Here is a 13827-nt window from a genome sequence, read left to right as displayed (position 1 = left end):
GCCTGACAGTGAGACTCAGTACAAATGAGCACCACCACTGCATATATTCTTATTTCAAAAATTGTCAGGTGACAATGAAATGTCAAAATTATCATCTGCAAAAGGGTCAGCAAACTCACCATCCACCCAGGGCTCCCCTGCTCCCCATTACCATCCCCAGCAGAAGGCCTCACGCCCAGGCTTTCTCCCCAGGCAGGTACGCCACGGGGTGACTCGGACGTGACCTTTGCTGGCTTGACCGCAGCACCCAACACGCTTGGTTGCTCCTGGCACAACTGCCAGCCGCCAGCATCGTGTGGGCTCCCAGCCGGGCCCATGCAGCCGAGGTCAGATCCTGCCTGCCCGTGGGAAGCAGAGGGGAATAGGGTCATGGCTGTGACACTGTGGCCGACGGGATTGTTTGGCAGCAGTGAGGATGCCGGGGGCTGGATATGCTGTAGCGGAGAGTGTCACAGCCAAGTGGAAATGAAGAAAGCTGGGGAGATGCACTGAACCATTTTTCTGCCTTCAGAAGGACTCCCTTGGAATAAAGATGCCTTTAACGCTAAAAAATACTTTAAATTATGCTCTTATTTTTCTCATTTCTACTGCATGTCTGTATATAATTTTCCTGTTTGTGCTGTGAATACAGACTATTCATTTCCCCTAAAACCATTTGCTTACCCACTTTGTTTTCAAAAGCTGGTGCAGGTGCAGATCCTGTCCATGACCGTCATGCCTGAGCCACCAGTGTTGCCTGCCTTGGAGACTTCTGCTCAGAGCTGTTTGCATCAGGCTTTTACAGTCCTGGAAACATTTCCCCTTGCTGTGGTTCCCAAGGCAAAGGCCTGCTTGTCACTGACCTCCTGGCTTACCCCAGGAATTTGGGTTTTGCTCCCTTCCCTGTAATGAAGGAGCTGCAGACCCTGCTACCAAACCTGAGATGCTGCTGGGAAGCTGAAATCCTTGGATCAAGCTCTCCTATTTAACTGTACACAGTACAAATCTTTCCTAAGCCCTTGAGATCAAGTGAGAGCCCCATTTCCCTGTTCACTGTGACCATCATCAAAAAAAATTACAATTTCAAGCATAAAACCACTTTGGAGTGTGGTTGTTGAGTTGTTTTTTTTAAGCCATACTGATATAAAAAGAGCTGGAACTCCGATGCAAAATAAAACAATTTTCATCCTCTAACTTCTTTCTTCAGGCAATCAGCTTGTTTCTTTAATTCAAATTAGCTCTTCATATTCAAGTCCCATTTTATTTAATCATATATTTTTCAATTAAATTCAATTGTCTGTGATCTCCTTTACTTTCTGTGCTTCTCTGCATTTCTAATACTGACAAACTTTGCATTTGTTCTTTCATTTTCCTTTTATTTTTCAAGCTTGTGACATTTTGCTTAACCAAATCATCTTCTGGCAGAGCCATGGCTTGGTCCAATGCTGAGGCACATCTGTGTTGCCCAAACACAAGCAGTGGCTACTGAAACCACAGTGCTGGGAGGGGGATATATGTCCCACCAGCTGGCTGTCTATGCTTGATGTTAGGGCATTCCTGTTCCCCATGGACAAGGAGGATACCCAGAGCCATGGGGCACAAGGCTTCCCACCTTCATTGGCCAGCACTGGGCGGAGGAAAAGGATTGTTCTTTTGCTTTTTGAAGTGTCTGTTCAAAACACAGACTTTATGTCTTTAGATCTTTTGAAGGGACAAAGGGAAGTGTTTCATAAAAAGCATGGTGTTAAATGTGGGTTACAAGTACCTGGGGGAGTTCAGACCAAGTCAGACTCTTGATTTCAAGTGTCCAATATTAAATGCCTGCACTGGATCTGCAGCATAGCTCCAAGCTATACATAAGATATTTTTTTTCTTAAGAAACTCTTTCACAGAGCTTTCCCCAGTACACCCAGCACTCCAGGCACATAGCACAGCCCACTGCCCCACATTGGGTCCAAACTCATCCCTCTTGCAAGCTGTGCATCAACTCTGAAGGCCCACACAGGTCTCCACAGCCAGCCCCTACCCCTGGTCAGGATGAAGGAAATCTGGGGAAAACCAAAGCTATTCAACAGAGAGGAAAAGTAGCAGCCAGCAGCAGGGATAATTCTGGGGAAGTTTTGTCCATGGCTGTGAAGCACCCAGGGAGCAAAAGAACAGCATTGGAGGTGGTAAAGCTGCCACCAAGAAAGCTGTTTGCAGTGGGCACGCTTGAGACAACACTCAGAAAAGGGATAAAGCCAGGAAAGCTGCAGCAGCCACAGGATAAACCTCAACATATGCAGAAACAATGTACATTGTCAGCTACATCTTTATCTGGCCACTTCTCATCCTTCCCTGCCCAGTGGCCACCAGACCTGGCATTTGCAGGGGAGCCTGTAGGGTTTGCTCAGTTACTGAACTGGGGATGCTCTGCCTCTTTTAGGCTGTAACAAAGTCTGTTTCACCATTAGTGTCACCACAGTGCTCTCAGGGCTTCTGGAAAGGTTACAGGAACCAGAGGAGCAGAGATCAGGTGAGAAATTCCATTTCCACCACCTTTTTTAAATACTAATAAATGCTTAGTCTCTCTGGTTATGATAAAAAGCTTGAAGCAGCCCCCAAGTGTTTTTCAAAGATGGAAGGACCAGAAGGCAAATAAAAAAGGCCCCCAATTTTATTATTTTATATAATCAGAGTATAATTGGAGAGCAGACGCTGTCTGTAGCATGCTGCCTTTGGGGACTCAGGATTTCTAATCAGAAATCCACAGGGGAATTAGACCTTGTCTCGGTGGTGTTATGGCTGATTTACAGGGATGCACCTGGAGCCAGAAACCATGCTCCAAGTCATTGCACTTCACCAAAAGCAAAAAAATGTAGGTGCCATTTGTAAATCCTTGCAAAAACTGGGTCTGCCGTGGAAACAGCGATAGCCCCTTAATTATAGCAGTGCTTGTGGGAGCTGTGATAATTAGGAGTTTCTGGTGTTCTGGAAGTCAAAGTGGTTTCTATTCTCTTCTTTAATTAATTCAGGCTTTTATCTGTGAAAGCGGAGATGAATTAAGGTCCTGCTCTGGGCAAAGTGCAATGATGTAGTCCCTGGCAGGGTGAAGCCATTAGACCCCAGGACTTGGGTGAAGTCCCTCATGCTGCAGTGTCCCTGACCTCCAGTTCTCAATATTTTGGGAAAACAAAGGGGAAAGGCTGGTGGAAGACATGCTCCAAGTAGGTCTTGCCAGATTACATACATATCGCAAGGACCTACTGCATGAACTTGTCTCTCCATGTATCCAAAGCAGAGGACAGATGCCTGCCAATGGGAATTCATGGGTGGCAAATTACAGATACCCAGCATTATCACCTCCCCATGCTGGAAAAGGTGAGACAAGCTCTATAAAAATCATAGGAGTGGTATAAAATCATGATTGGTTGGTTGGTTGTTCATATTATATGTCCTTTTTATTTCACCCTGGGAGGGGTTGATCTGGGGAGGTTTTCTCTGGCAAACCCCTAGGCCTGTGAAATCAATTTGAAAAACCTTGTGACTGTTAGAAGCTGACAACAGCAGTATTGGCCTTGTGGTAAGGTCATACAATACGACTAGACACCTTTGTGATGTGAAATTGCATATGTGTGGATGGTAGAGACAAGTTTTTAGCAGTAGGCAAAACCTCCAGCTGATGAGACAACCACAGTGCTAGAAACAGGAACATCTGCCACCCACCAGAGCTGAAGGCAGCAACCCAAGCCAGTATATTGCAGTTAACCCCCACAGCTAATTAATCAAATCCAGCCCTGTCAGTGTTACCAGGGAGCTGACTGGAAATGATCCTTTGTGTCAAAATCTATTTTTAGATCAAATAAATCAAGACCTATGCTGGACAAGCCATGCTCTCGTTTGGGGCATCACCATCCCCTCATCATTTCCCACGCAGTGAATTCTGCTGCAGTCTTTCAAACCACAGGCTCAGCACTAGAGCTGTGCCCCAGAACAGCTTTGTGTTGAATTAAACTGTTCAACCCAGAAAGAAACTGCATTTCAACATCCACCTCGTTTCATTTTGAGTCTTTTTCTGTTTTATCCTACTAGATGGCGCCTGCTCGACAGGCGGAGATGAGCCCGGCAGGGCCAGCGCCGAGCACCTCTACCAGGTCTCCTTCGTGAAGGGCTGGCTGATAAATGACTTTTTTTCTCTGAAAACCAGGAGTTGTGAAAGTGATAACCTGCGGGGAGCTGATTAGCAGCAGAAGACCGTTTTCTGGTAGCGGTGTGTTAACTGTGCTTTCCCACTGGCTTCCCCGGAGAAGCCTCCGAGGGGGAATGAGGCTCAGCCAGAAGCTGAATCCGCAGGTTACCCTGGGTGTGTGTGAGCCCTGTACAGACACTTCCAGCCCCAGCATCCTCCTGAGCACCCTAGATGCACGGCTGTGCTGACAGAGTACTTAGGAGGCTGCTCAAACTGGAAGTGTCTGGCATGGCTATGCCACCACCCATACTTGGGCAACATCACCTAAATAGCCTGGTCCACAATCGAGGCGTTTCACTGGTATTTACAGGTCACCAGCAGGAGACATGCAGCTGATGGGGAGAAGCAGGCAATCGGTGTGGATGCAGACTTCCACTGACTTGTAGCACTGTGTAGCCACCATCACCCTTGCACAGCCTTAGGTGGGAGGAGGACTGCAGGGGTACAGCCCATCGCTCCCCACCTGGGATACTCAGGGAAGGACATTGCAATGTCTTGTCCTGCCTGCAACCTGCTCACAAGCTGCTCCCCTCTGCCTGCTCCCTCCTCACAGCTCCATGAGGATACAGCCAGGTCTGTTTCCAGCACCATCAGGATTCAGTGTTACTGCCAGTATTTCCAGATAACCCCAGCAGAGTCATGGGACAACACAAGGTTCTTGACCCAACAAAGACACTATTTGCCCGACTTTGGCTTCAAAGAGCCATCACAGCTTGCCCCACATCCACTGTTGCAGCCTGCAGCTCATTCCCCCTGCACACGCCCTCTGTTTCACAACTGCACTGAATTAATTTCTGGTCTTTATTTGCTGTCAATAATTAACCACACATTATCAATTCCACCTTGCTTCCATTGTACTTGCGCCTTTCCAGCCCCTCAGCTCCTCTCTGGGCTCAATGGTTTTGGCACAGCCAGAACACGTGCCAGTCTGGAACATTGTATCGGTGAACCCGCCTAAAGCTCCTGTTGTCCTTCTAACCCAATTTCCCAATACAGTCGGTATCACTGGGCCCCAAGAATGTCAGCCCAAAACTCAGCTCTGGAAAGGCCAGAGGAGCTACAATTACTGACTGCCTTGCCAGCTAGGTTTGGTTAGCAAATGCACAGTTTGCCACTTATTGCCCCTGGGGTTCAGGGGAATGTGGAGCCATTGTGGGTGGCAGGGTAAGATGGTGCCCTCAAGCTCTGTTACCTGAATCTGCTGCTGCTGCACAGTGCTGCCACATCACCCCCAGGCCTCTAGTGCACACCAGCCCTTGGGCTGGCACATGGACCTCTGTGATGCATCCCAGGGATGTGGCAAAGGGAAAGTGTCATGGTGGGGCCTGAGGACCACTGCCTTGGTGTCTGGGTAGATGCCTTGGGACAGGAGAGGACCACCCACCTTATTGATGAGGCGCAGGGCAGCCAGGAGGCAAGCTGGCCTGGTACACTCCTCCATGTGGCCACCTCAGACAGTTTGAGCATCCCAGCATGAGCCTCAAGACTCAGTGTGGGAGGTGGAGACTCTCGACAACTCCCTGGCCTGGCAGCCAGGATCTGCCGAGATTCATCTGCTCACCCTTGCCACACTGTGCTGGCACATGGGCATTGGCAAAGCCTGCCAGTGCCAGCCCTGAGCAGCTCTGAAGCAACTGCCTAGCCCCATGGCAGGGAAGGACAGGGATGAGGGGACACAGGTGGCACCATGGTTGAGGGGACAGCAGGGGCACAGCCAGCTGGACAGAGGGGCACAGATGGTGCTGCCAGAGAGCTACAGCTCCAATCACCGAGTGATAGGCCAGGAAAGACAACTGCTGGGAGAGAAAGGGTCCAGCTGACACAGGGAAAACCCTTGCTCAGGAGCAGCAAGGAGAAAGGAAAACAAACAAACAAACAACATATAAACACTCTGGGTAGATGAGAAATTAAGCCACTTTGCAAGCATACATCACATCACCTCATCAGAAAGGCAGCTCCTACAGACATGTCCTGAGCAGTCACAGACCAGGAGCTGGGGCGGTTTTAGCTACCTACCAAGACAACTGCAGAAAAAATGGAGTTGCAGTACTCAAACAATTCAGCAAACCGGTGACCCAGACAGAGATGGCCACTGGTTTGAGAAGAGGGAGATAGGCATGAAATGTGTGTTCAGTTTGAGACACTTCTTTGTGACAGAAAGCTGGAAAAGCAGAGGATATTTTGGTGAAAATGATGGGAACAAACAGCAGAAACTGTTATCTGAAAAGGCAGTGGATTCTCGAATAAAAGGTAGAATTCAGTGCTTTGGGATAAAGGAACCCTAGAAGGCTGGAAAGGGTCATAAACCCATAACAGTAGTCTTGCTCCACGCAAGGGAAAGGTACAGAGGGAGACCCACATGCTGCAACCACAGCATTACGGAGACCTGAAAGATCAAAGAAAAATCATGTAAAATTAATCTTAATGACCAAGGCAAACAATGTCTTGACTATGAGTTCTATAAATTAATATTTTTTTTAAAATCTCCTTTATATAATGCAGGAGTGCAGGTTAAAAGATATAGAAAGCACAGGAGAGTTCAACCATTCTAGGAAGGAAACTTCAGTTGCCACAAAGGCAAAGGGCTGATTGTGGCATACAAATTGTTGTTAAGATATGCATGAGGAGGCAGGGACCACCACAGGGAAGGTGGGGTAAAGAGTAATCTGTGTCACTCAGCTGCGCTCAGTCACAGATGGACTTCATAGAGGCATGATGAAGTACAGATATGCCAACAATCCTCCTTCTCCCAACCATGCCAACAGGTTTTCTCACCTCTCCAGTATTCCCCAGAATCCAGGGAACTCTCAGCATCTCAAAGTTAGCAGCTTGAACATCCCTAGCTTCTGAAGTGTGCTGGACTCAAGGCCCAGCCTCCAATGCAAACTTTACCCAGCAAACCCATGTCTTCTCTGCAGCCTCCCCGTATCAGCAGGTTTCTGTACCTCTCACCATATGGATGTGACAGTGGATGTGAGAAGCAGTGGATACCCTCCCAAGATGAGAGGGCCCAAGCTATACCCCCTCAATCCAGAATGGTCCTAGTTGACAGCTCTCTCCGTTTTCAGGAAACACAGAGGAGGGAGAGGGGAAACATCTGTGGAGGACAACAGAGAGAAAGGGCTGGGATCATCCAGAAGAAGGGAAAGAAGTGGGCCTTGCCTCATCCCAGGATGGATACAGAGGGGATGACAGCAAAGATCGGGAGATTAGGAAAATTTTCCTAACTGCAGAGGCTTGGATCTGTGGGTCTGCACATCCCTCCTTGCAGGCTTCAGACTCGGATCCAACCAGCATCTCTGCAGCTATGCCGCAGTTCAGGGATGCATGAGACAATCCCTTCAGGTCCACCCTCTCCGTGCTTCTCTCTTCTACTGACTGCATGAACCAAAGCTCGAGAGGGATTTTTTTTTTTAAATCCCTGTAGGTTTGACCCAGTGTTTTTGCCCGAAAACACTACTTTTAGTGCCAGCTCTCGGCAGCCTAGCGGTGCACTATTGATGGTGTATCAGTGTGGGGCCAGGCGGCAGTGTGAGGGCTGGTTCCAACCGGACAACTCTTTGCCAGAGCAGGGGTAAGAACCATTATCTGCTACACACCCCACGGCACAGCTTTTAAGAGAAAGCGTGCAGTCCCTGATAGCGTGCACCAAGCCACACCCTGCCATTAAAATGAAACGCTGGCTGGCTCTGAAATGCACTTATAAATAGAAAACTAAGTCTGCCTCCAACTCCTGCCTGTAATGGATACCGCATCCCTGCAGCCTCGGCAGTGATGCCCTCCTGCCCCTGCGTGTTTAACCTCAGCACGGCAATGCCACCTCGTGAGGGCAGCGGGGAGCGGGGCTTGTGGTGGGGCCAAGGGTGGGGGGCTACCGGCTCACGGCTCCCACACCTTCCTCACCCCCAGGCCGGGCGGTGCTGGGCCACAGCCTGGCTGTGTAGAACTCTGCTGGGCCCGGGATGCCGTGCTAGCCTGTGCCGAGCCGGGACAGATGATGCCGAGCCACGCTGTGCTGTACTGAGCTGTGCCGTGCTGGGCTATGTGGTCAGCCTGGCTATGTAAAACGGCGCTGGGCCGGGCCATGCCGTGCCGAAACCAGTCAAACTATGCTGTGCTGTTCTAGGCCATGCAATGTCGCGTCGTTCCAATAAGTGCCGTGCCGTGCCGTGCCGAGTTGAGCGGAGCCGAGCTGAGCGGCGCGGATGCCTGGCGGCCGCCGGCTGACACACATGGGCAGGGGGGCGGAGCCCGCGGCCTGACATCACCGCCCTCGACTCACCGCTACCGGACGGCTCCGCTCGCCCTCCCGCCGTCCGCCGCCGCGCAGAGGTGAGCACCCCGGGGGGGACTGGCACAGCGGGATTCGTCCTTCGGGGCTGGCGCAGCGCGGTTGCCCCACAGCTCAGGCCGGCGCCGGCGGGGCTCGAACTTACAATCTTGTGGCCGCGCCGGGCGTGCAGTGCAGTGTCGGGGGGGTTGGTTCGGCTCGGCTCGGCTCGGCTCGGCTCGGCTCGGCTCGGCTCGGCTCGGCGCGGAGGCGCCGCCGGGGTGCCGCCGCTCGGGGTGACCCTCCTGGGTCTCCGCCGCACAACGTTCGGCCACGGGGCTTCGCCACGGGATTCCGGGCCGGTGGCCGGAACGGTTCCTGGGGCGGTCTCGGCCGTGGCCGCCTCGATGCGAGTGTTGAGTTTGGGGCTGCAGCCAGATGCCGGCCAGGAATTTCGGAGTGGGCCGGTGTGTCCCAAACGCAGGTGAAGCATAGGGAGAGGCCAGTGGGATGCAGGTCCAAGGGGCTGCGATGGGGAGTGTCAGCTGGAAGTACTTCCCATGGCTTCAGGACACGTCCATGCAGGTACGGGAAACTACCTGGCACCGGGCACAAACTCGCCTGCAGCGGGGCTGGTTTTGCTCTTCAGAATTAGATTGGTGATGTGGTCTTTGAGCGCAATGGGGTGGCGAGGTATGGGTGGATGCACAAGTCAGGTTGTGTTCCTCAGAGACCAGTTTGTGCTCAGGTTTCACTTCTCAGCTTGCCAGATGCTTTGAGAAGACAAGTGGCTTCTTCCAGCCACTGCTGATTTCTCAGCACCGAGATATAAAAAATCCTGGGTAAAATCATGGCCAGGGCCCACAGTCCCTCAGCAGCAAGCCGGAAGAAGCTGTGTGGTTTATGTGCTGATGTAGTGACTTACCAAAGGTGCAAGGGTTGGCAGCTCTATGGGGATACACAAAGTAAAGAAAGAAGAAAACTGAAGAAATTGGAGAGATGGCTTTGTAGTAGGACTGTGTCACAGGTGATGTCACCTGGGGTAGAACTGTCCCTGTTCTGTGACCCTGTCTGGGATGTAACTTCTGCCAGGGGGTGCATGGGGCCAGGGCAGCCCCTTTGCTGGACAAAAAGGGAGCTTGGGAGAACGTTCCTGTTCGTAAAGCCTGCACCCTGCTGAGCCCAGTGGAGGAAAGATACCCATCCATACTGAGGATCCCAAATCACTTCCCTTGGTATAGTCCAAATGAAACTAACACACAAAAAATTGCCTCCCATGGCAAGAAACCAAAACTGAGAGACAGCAGGAAAGGAAGGCCATCACCCACAGCATCAATACTCCTGTGGGCTGGCATCCTGAGGAGATGGAGGACTAATAAGATTTAAATGCTACATCAAGCTTAAGTTTTCTCCTCTTGTAAAATCACATTTGCTGTGAAACAAATGCACAGTAATACAAGATCCCATAGTCAGTGCACATATTTAATTTCCTCCATGACTGTAAAGAAGAAAATGCTGATGACTCAACAAGTCTTCATTTAAACAACAACAAAAAATCCCCGCCAGACCAAACCCCAGGAAAACAAGCTTTTGGAAATCATAATAATTTTTTGTCATTCTTTGTTTTGCTTTTTATTTTATTTGGGTTTTGTTTGTTTTGCTTTTATTGTTCGAAACTCTGCTTTGACTGTGACCTTGTAACATCACATTCATAAATAGAGCAGGTTTAGATTCAGGGGAAACACATTTTTTCCGATGGGGGAAGAAGTAGCCCCACCAGCTCTCTGGAGAAGTGGGAAAGGCACTGGCAGCTGTGGTTAGAGATGTCACAAACCAAGAATTAGACACCACCAATTTGTTATCTATAAGATTCCCATCACTAATTAGAATTAGCTTTTTGTCAACCCCATGATGGAGGAAAATGCTAATTATCTTCAAATTTTTGTTTACTGCTTCTTCATAGTGTAGATTTCCCTGCAGCCCTTCAGTGGATTAAGCAGCTTCCCATCTTCATCTAAGGTTGAGTGAAATGTAGCTTAACTGAAAGGATAAAACATTTTGAAAGCATGTGAGTGATGTGGGAGCCTGCATCCCAGCCCCCAAAGCTCTTAGGTACTTCAGGGCCTAAATCACTTGAACATTTTGCCCAGGGTTTAAGGAACTGAGACAGAAATTCCTCCCACCCTTTTTCCAGGTTCTCTGATTTTTCAGTGAGTCTCTCTAAGGCCTCAACTGTAGTAACACATGCATTTCCATTTAGCTTGTATGAATACACCATGGTAGTCTTTGGAAGAAATGTCCTAGGAGCTCCCCATAGATCATAGGCTTCAAGAGTCAGGATCTGCAGATAACATGTCCACCACTAAAGTATGCTGATGCCAGCTACTGATTGTGTGCAGTCACTAATACATCCCAACATGCATTGCTTTGGGTACTTAGCATAAATTAACTTCTCACTCCAAGGGTGTCCTCACCAAAGGTGGGTGCAGGAGGTAGTGCTCCAGCAGAGCTGGCTTTCAAAAACACACTACAGACCATCTAAGAGGGATCCCAGATCTTCAGAACCAACTGGACAGACAGCATCAGTTCTCTCTGCAGCAGGCAGTGTAGCTGGGCACAGGATAGCTCTCATGAGTGGTGGAGAGATACGTGGTGTTTGTACTCAGGTGGTGTTTGCACTCATCCAGCACACATGGCTCTCACCAAGTGGTTGGGGTCCTTGGAAGAAGGCGTGCACTGCACACACCTACACAGGCACATGTGCTCACACATGCACCAGACTTCCCAGAGAAGGTACCCCTGAGTTGGAATCTTCTGCTACTGCTTTATACCAAGGTGTTCTGCTTCCCAGACACCTCTCCTGCCCGTCACAGCTGCTCAACACAGCTGGTATGTCCGCAGCATGACTTGAACATGCTGTAAGGAAGAGAGTGTGCTCAGGCAAAACAAGTGCTACGTTCAGAAGGCAGAATGATCACTGCAGTCATCATCCTTCTGTGGTCCTTTTGTAGTGAAGCCACCTGCTACCTTCTCTTACTTTTCCTCCAGCTCCTCCCAGATCAGTGACATTCTGTCTTCTTCCTCCTTTCCTGTTGGTCTTGTTACCTGCTTGAAGGACTGAAGAAAAAATAGAAAGAAATGTAAAAGAGATGACCAGAACAGCACACACAGAGAGCAAGATGTTAGCAGCTTGGTATCCCTCAACAAAAGGGACAAGGTGAATTCACCTGCTGGACTGACCAGCACAAGCCTTGTGCTCCCCAGGCAAAGAGAGCTGGCTCTGCACTCCGGGATGTCAGATAAAAGACACATTTCTGCCAGACACAGTGAGCTGACTTATGGTGGAGAGCATCTCTCTCACACCTGTCTCTCACTCATCTGGATACCTGAACAGGACTACCTGGTCACCTGGTTGCATTTGCCCCATCTCTCCCAGGAGCTTCACAGGAGCTGCTGGGAAAGGCAGATAAAGCAGAACATGGCCCAACACAAGCTTTGTTGCCTTCCCTGGGCAGAGCACCCCATTTTCACCACTGTGCTTATTCAGGGCTGGCTCAGAGCCTCCATGTGCTGTGTGTCATGCCTATGCTCCAAAGGAGGAATCTGGAGGGATCAGCAGGCACTGAGCTGACCTTGACCCATTGGTTGTGTCTTCCCTCCACCCCATACTGCCTCCCAGGCCATCTTCTCTCTCCATGTGGTCCTATGCATCCTCTGAGTCACTGGGAGAGGCAAAATCAGAAAGGCGAGGGAGTGCTGATCTTGGAGACCCTTCTAACAGGCACTGCAGCATGGCAATAGCCAATCCAAATATTTTTCATGAACATGCAGTGCAATTTCTGTGTGTCTTTCCTGGAAAGAAATGAAGAGGTTTTAAACACTCAGAGCCTGCCAGCTCCCTGCGGTGATTGCTCAAGTCAGGTCTCACCATCTCCAAAGCCTTTGAGCTCCCAGCAAAATAGCACACACTGCCTGGAGAGGAGCAGAAGATATTTTCTCCAGCTCAATTCAGGCAGGAGCGCTTCCTCCCATTATATCTAGCCACAGGGCATTATTAGACCTACCTGAGAAGGTTCCACCATCTGGGTTTTTGGCTGCTTCCCCGTTCTCCCTGCACTTTGGAGGGGAAGGCTCAGCAATGGGTGAGTCACTGGGAGATTGTCCTTTACTTGGTAAGAACAGCAAGCAAATTAAGACCCCCCAAAAAAGCAAGAGAAGCCACTTAAGTATAGCATATGAAGGTGTAAACCATCCATTTATGTCACTTGAGAACTGTGAGATGCTAAACGAGGAAAACCACCTTCTTATCACATCAGCCAGATAAAGTCATATGCTGTGTCAGCATTTGCTTTACCAAAACTCCATCTGTGCTCTCCACAATCTTAAAGCTGAAGCCTCTGGGTTTCTCTGACATTCAGATTCCCATTTTATGAAGTTTTACTACAGGGAAGGTTCTTCTCAGGCTTCTCATTATTCTACTGACGTAGCAGACACAGGCAGCAAGACCTTTTTATAGAAGAGCAGAGGAATCTCTTCAGATAAGGACTTTGCTGCAATGAAGTGGCACTGTAAATGTCCACAGTCCTTCAGCAACAAATTTGGGAGAAACAAGTTTGGGGCTATCTATGGCAGAACCTGTTGGTAACTGTGCTTTGAAAAGTACAAGGGTCTGATGAAAAAACTGGGCCAAAAATGTATTTTCCAATTCCATATGGTGGGCAGGTTATTTTTCTGCTCAGCATTACCATTGCCCATTTAACCTTGAAAAAGGAAATTGTCCCAGGAAAGTGGCCACAGGCTGATGTATTTATATAGACAAGCTGTAACCAAAATGTCTTGAGTTTTTGTGGGAAAGAGACACTATTCTGCCTACATGGGAAATTCTGATAGCCCTTTCCTCTTCACTATCCCCTGTTTTGAAATACGTTTTTGAATTTTGTTCGTGGTGAAGAATACATCACAGTCAGGGACATGCTTTTGGCTTCACTGCTGGCTTCTGAAACCAACATCCTCAACACTGATAAATGTTTAGACCAGAGGGTGTGCAGAGTGAGGAGGGTCAGTGCCTGTCAGCCCGTGTTTTCATTAGTGGGTGATGGAGTAGGGAGGCACATCCTGAATTTGTAGGTGACACTAAGCTAGGAGGGACTGGAAACGTTTTAGAGGAGAGACTAAGAATTAAAGATTTTGACAAATTGGAGAGCTGCTTTTAAAAAACCAGGGTACGTGTTGGGTCCTGTGTGGTAGGACCAACTGACCATGTGCATGTGGGGTGAGCAACCGGTCGTGCAGTGGCTGCGGGGAGCCAGAGGACAGGGTGATGGGCACCATGGCCCATGAGTCAACAGTG

This window comes from Indicator indicator, chromosome 5 (genome assembly GCF_027791375.1).
Source record: "Indicator indicator isolate 239-I01 chromosome 5, UM_Iind_1.1, whole genome shotgun sequence".
Taxonomy (NCBI): Eukaryota; Metazoa; Chordata; class Aves; order Piciformes; family Indicatoridae; genus Indicator; species Indicator indicator.
This window is presented reverse-complemented; position numbering follows the sequence as displayed.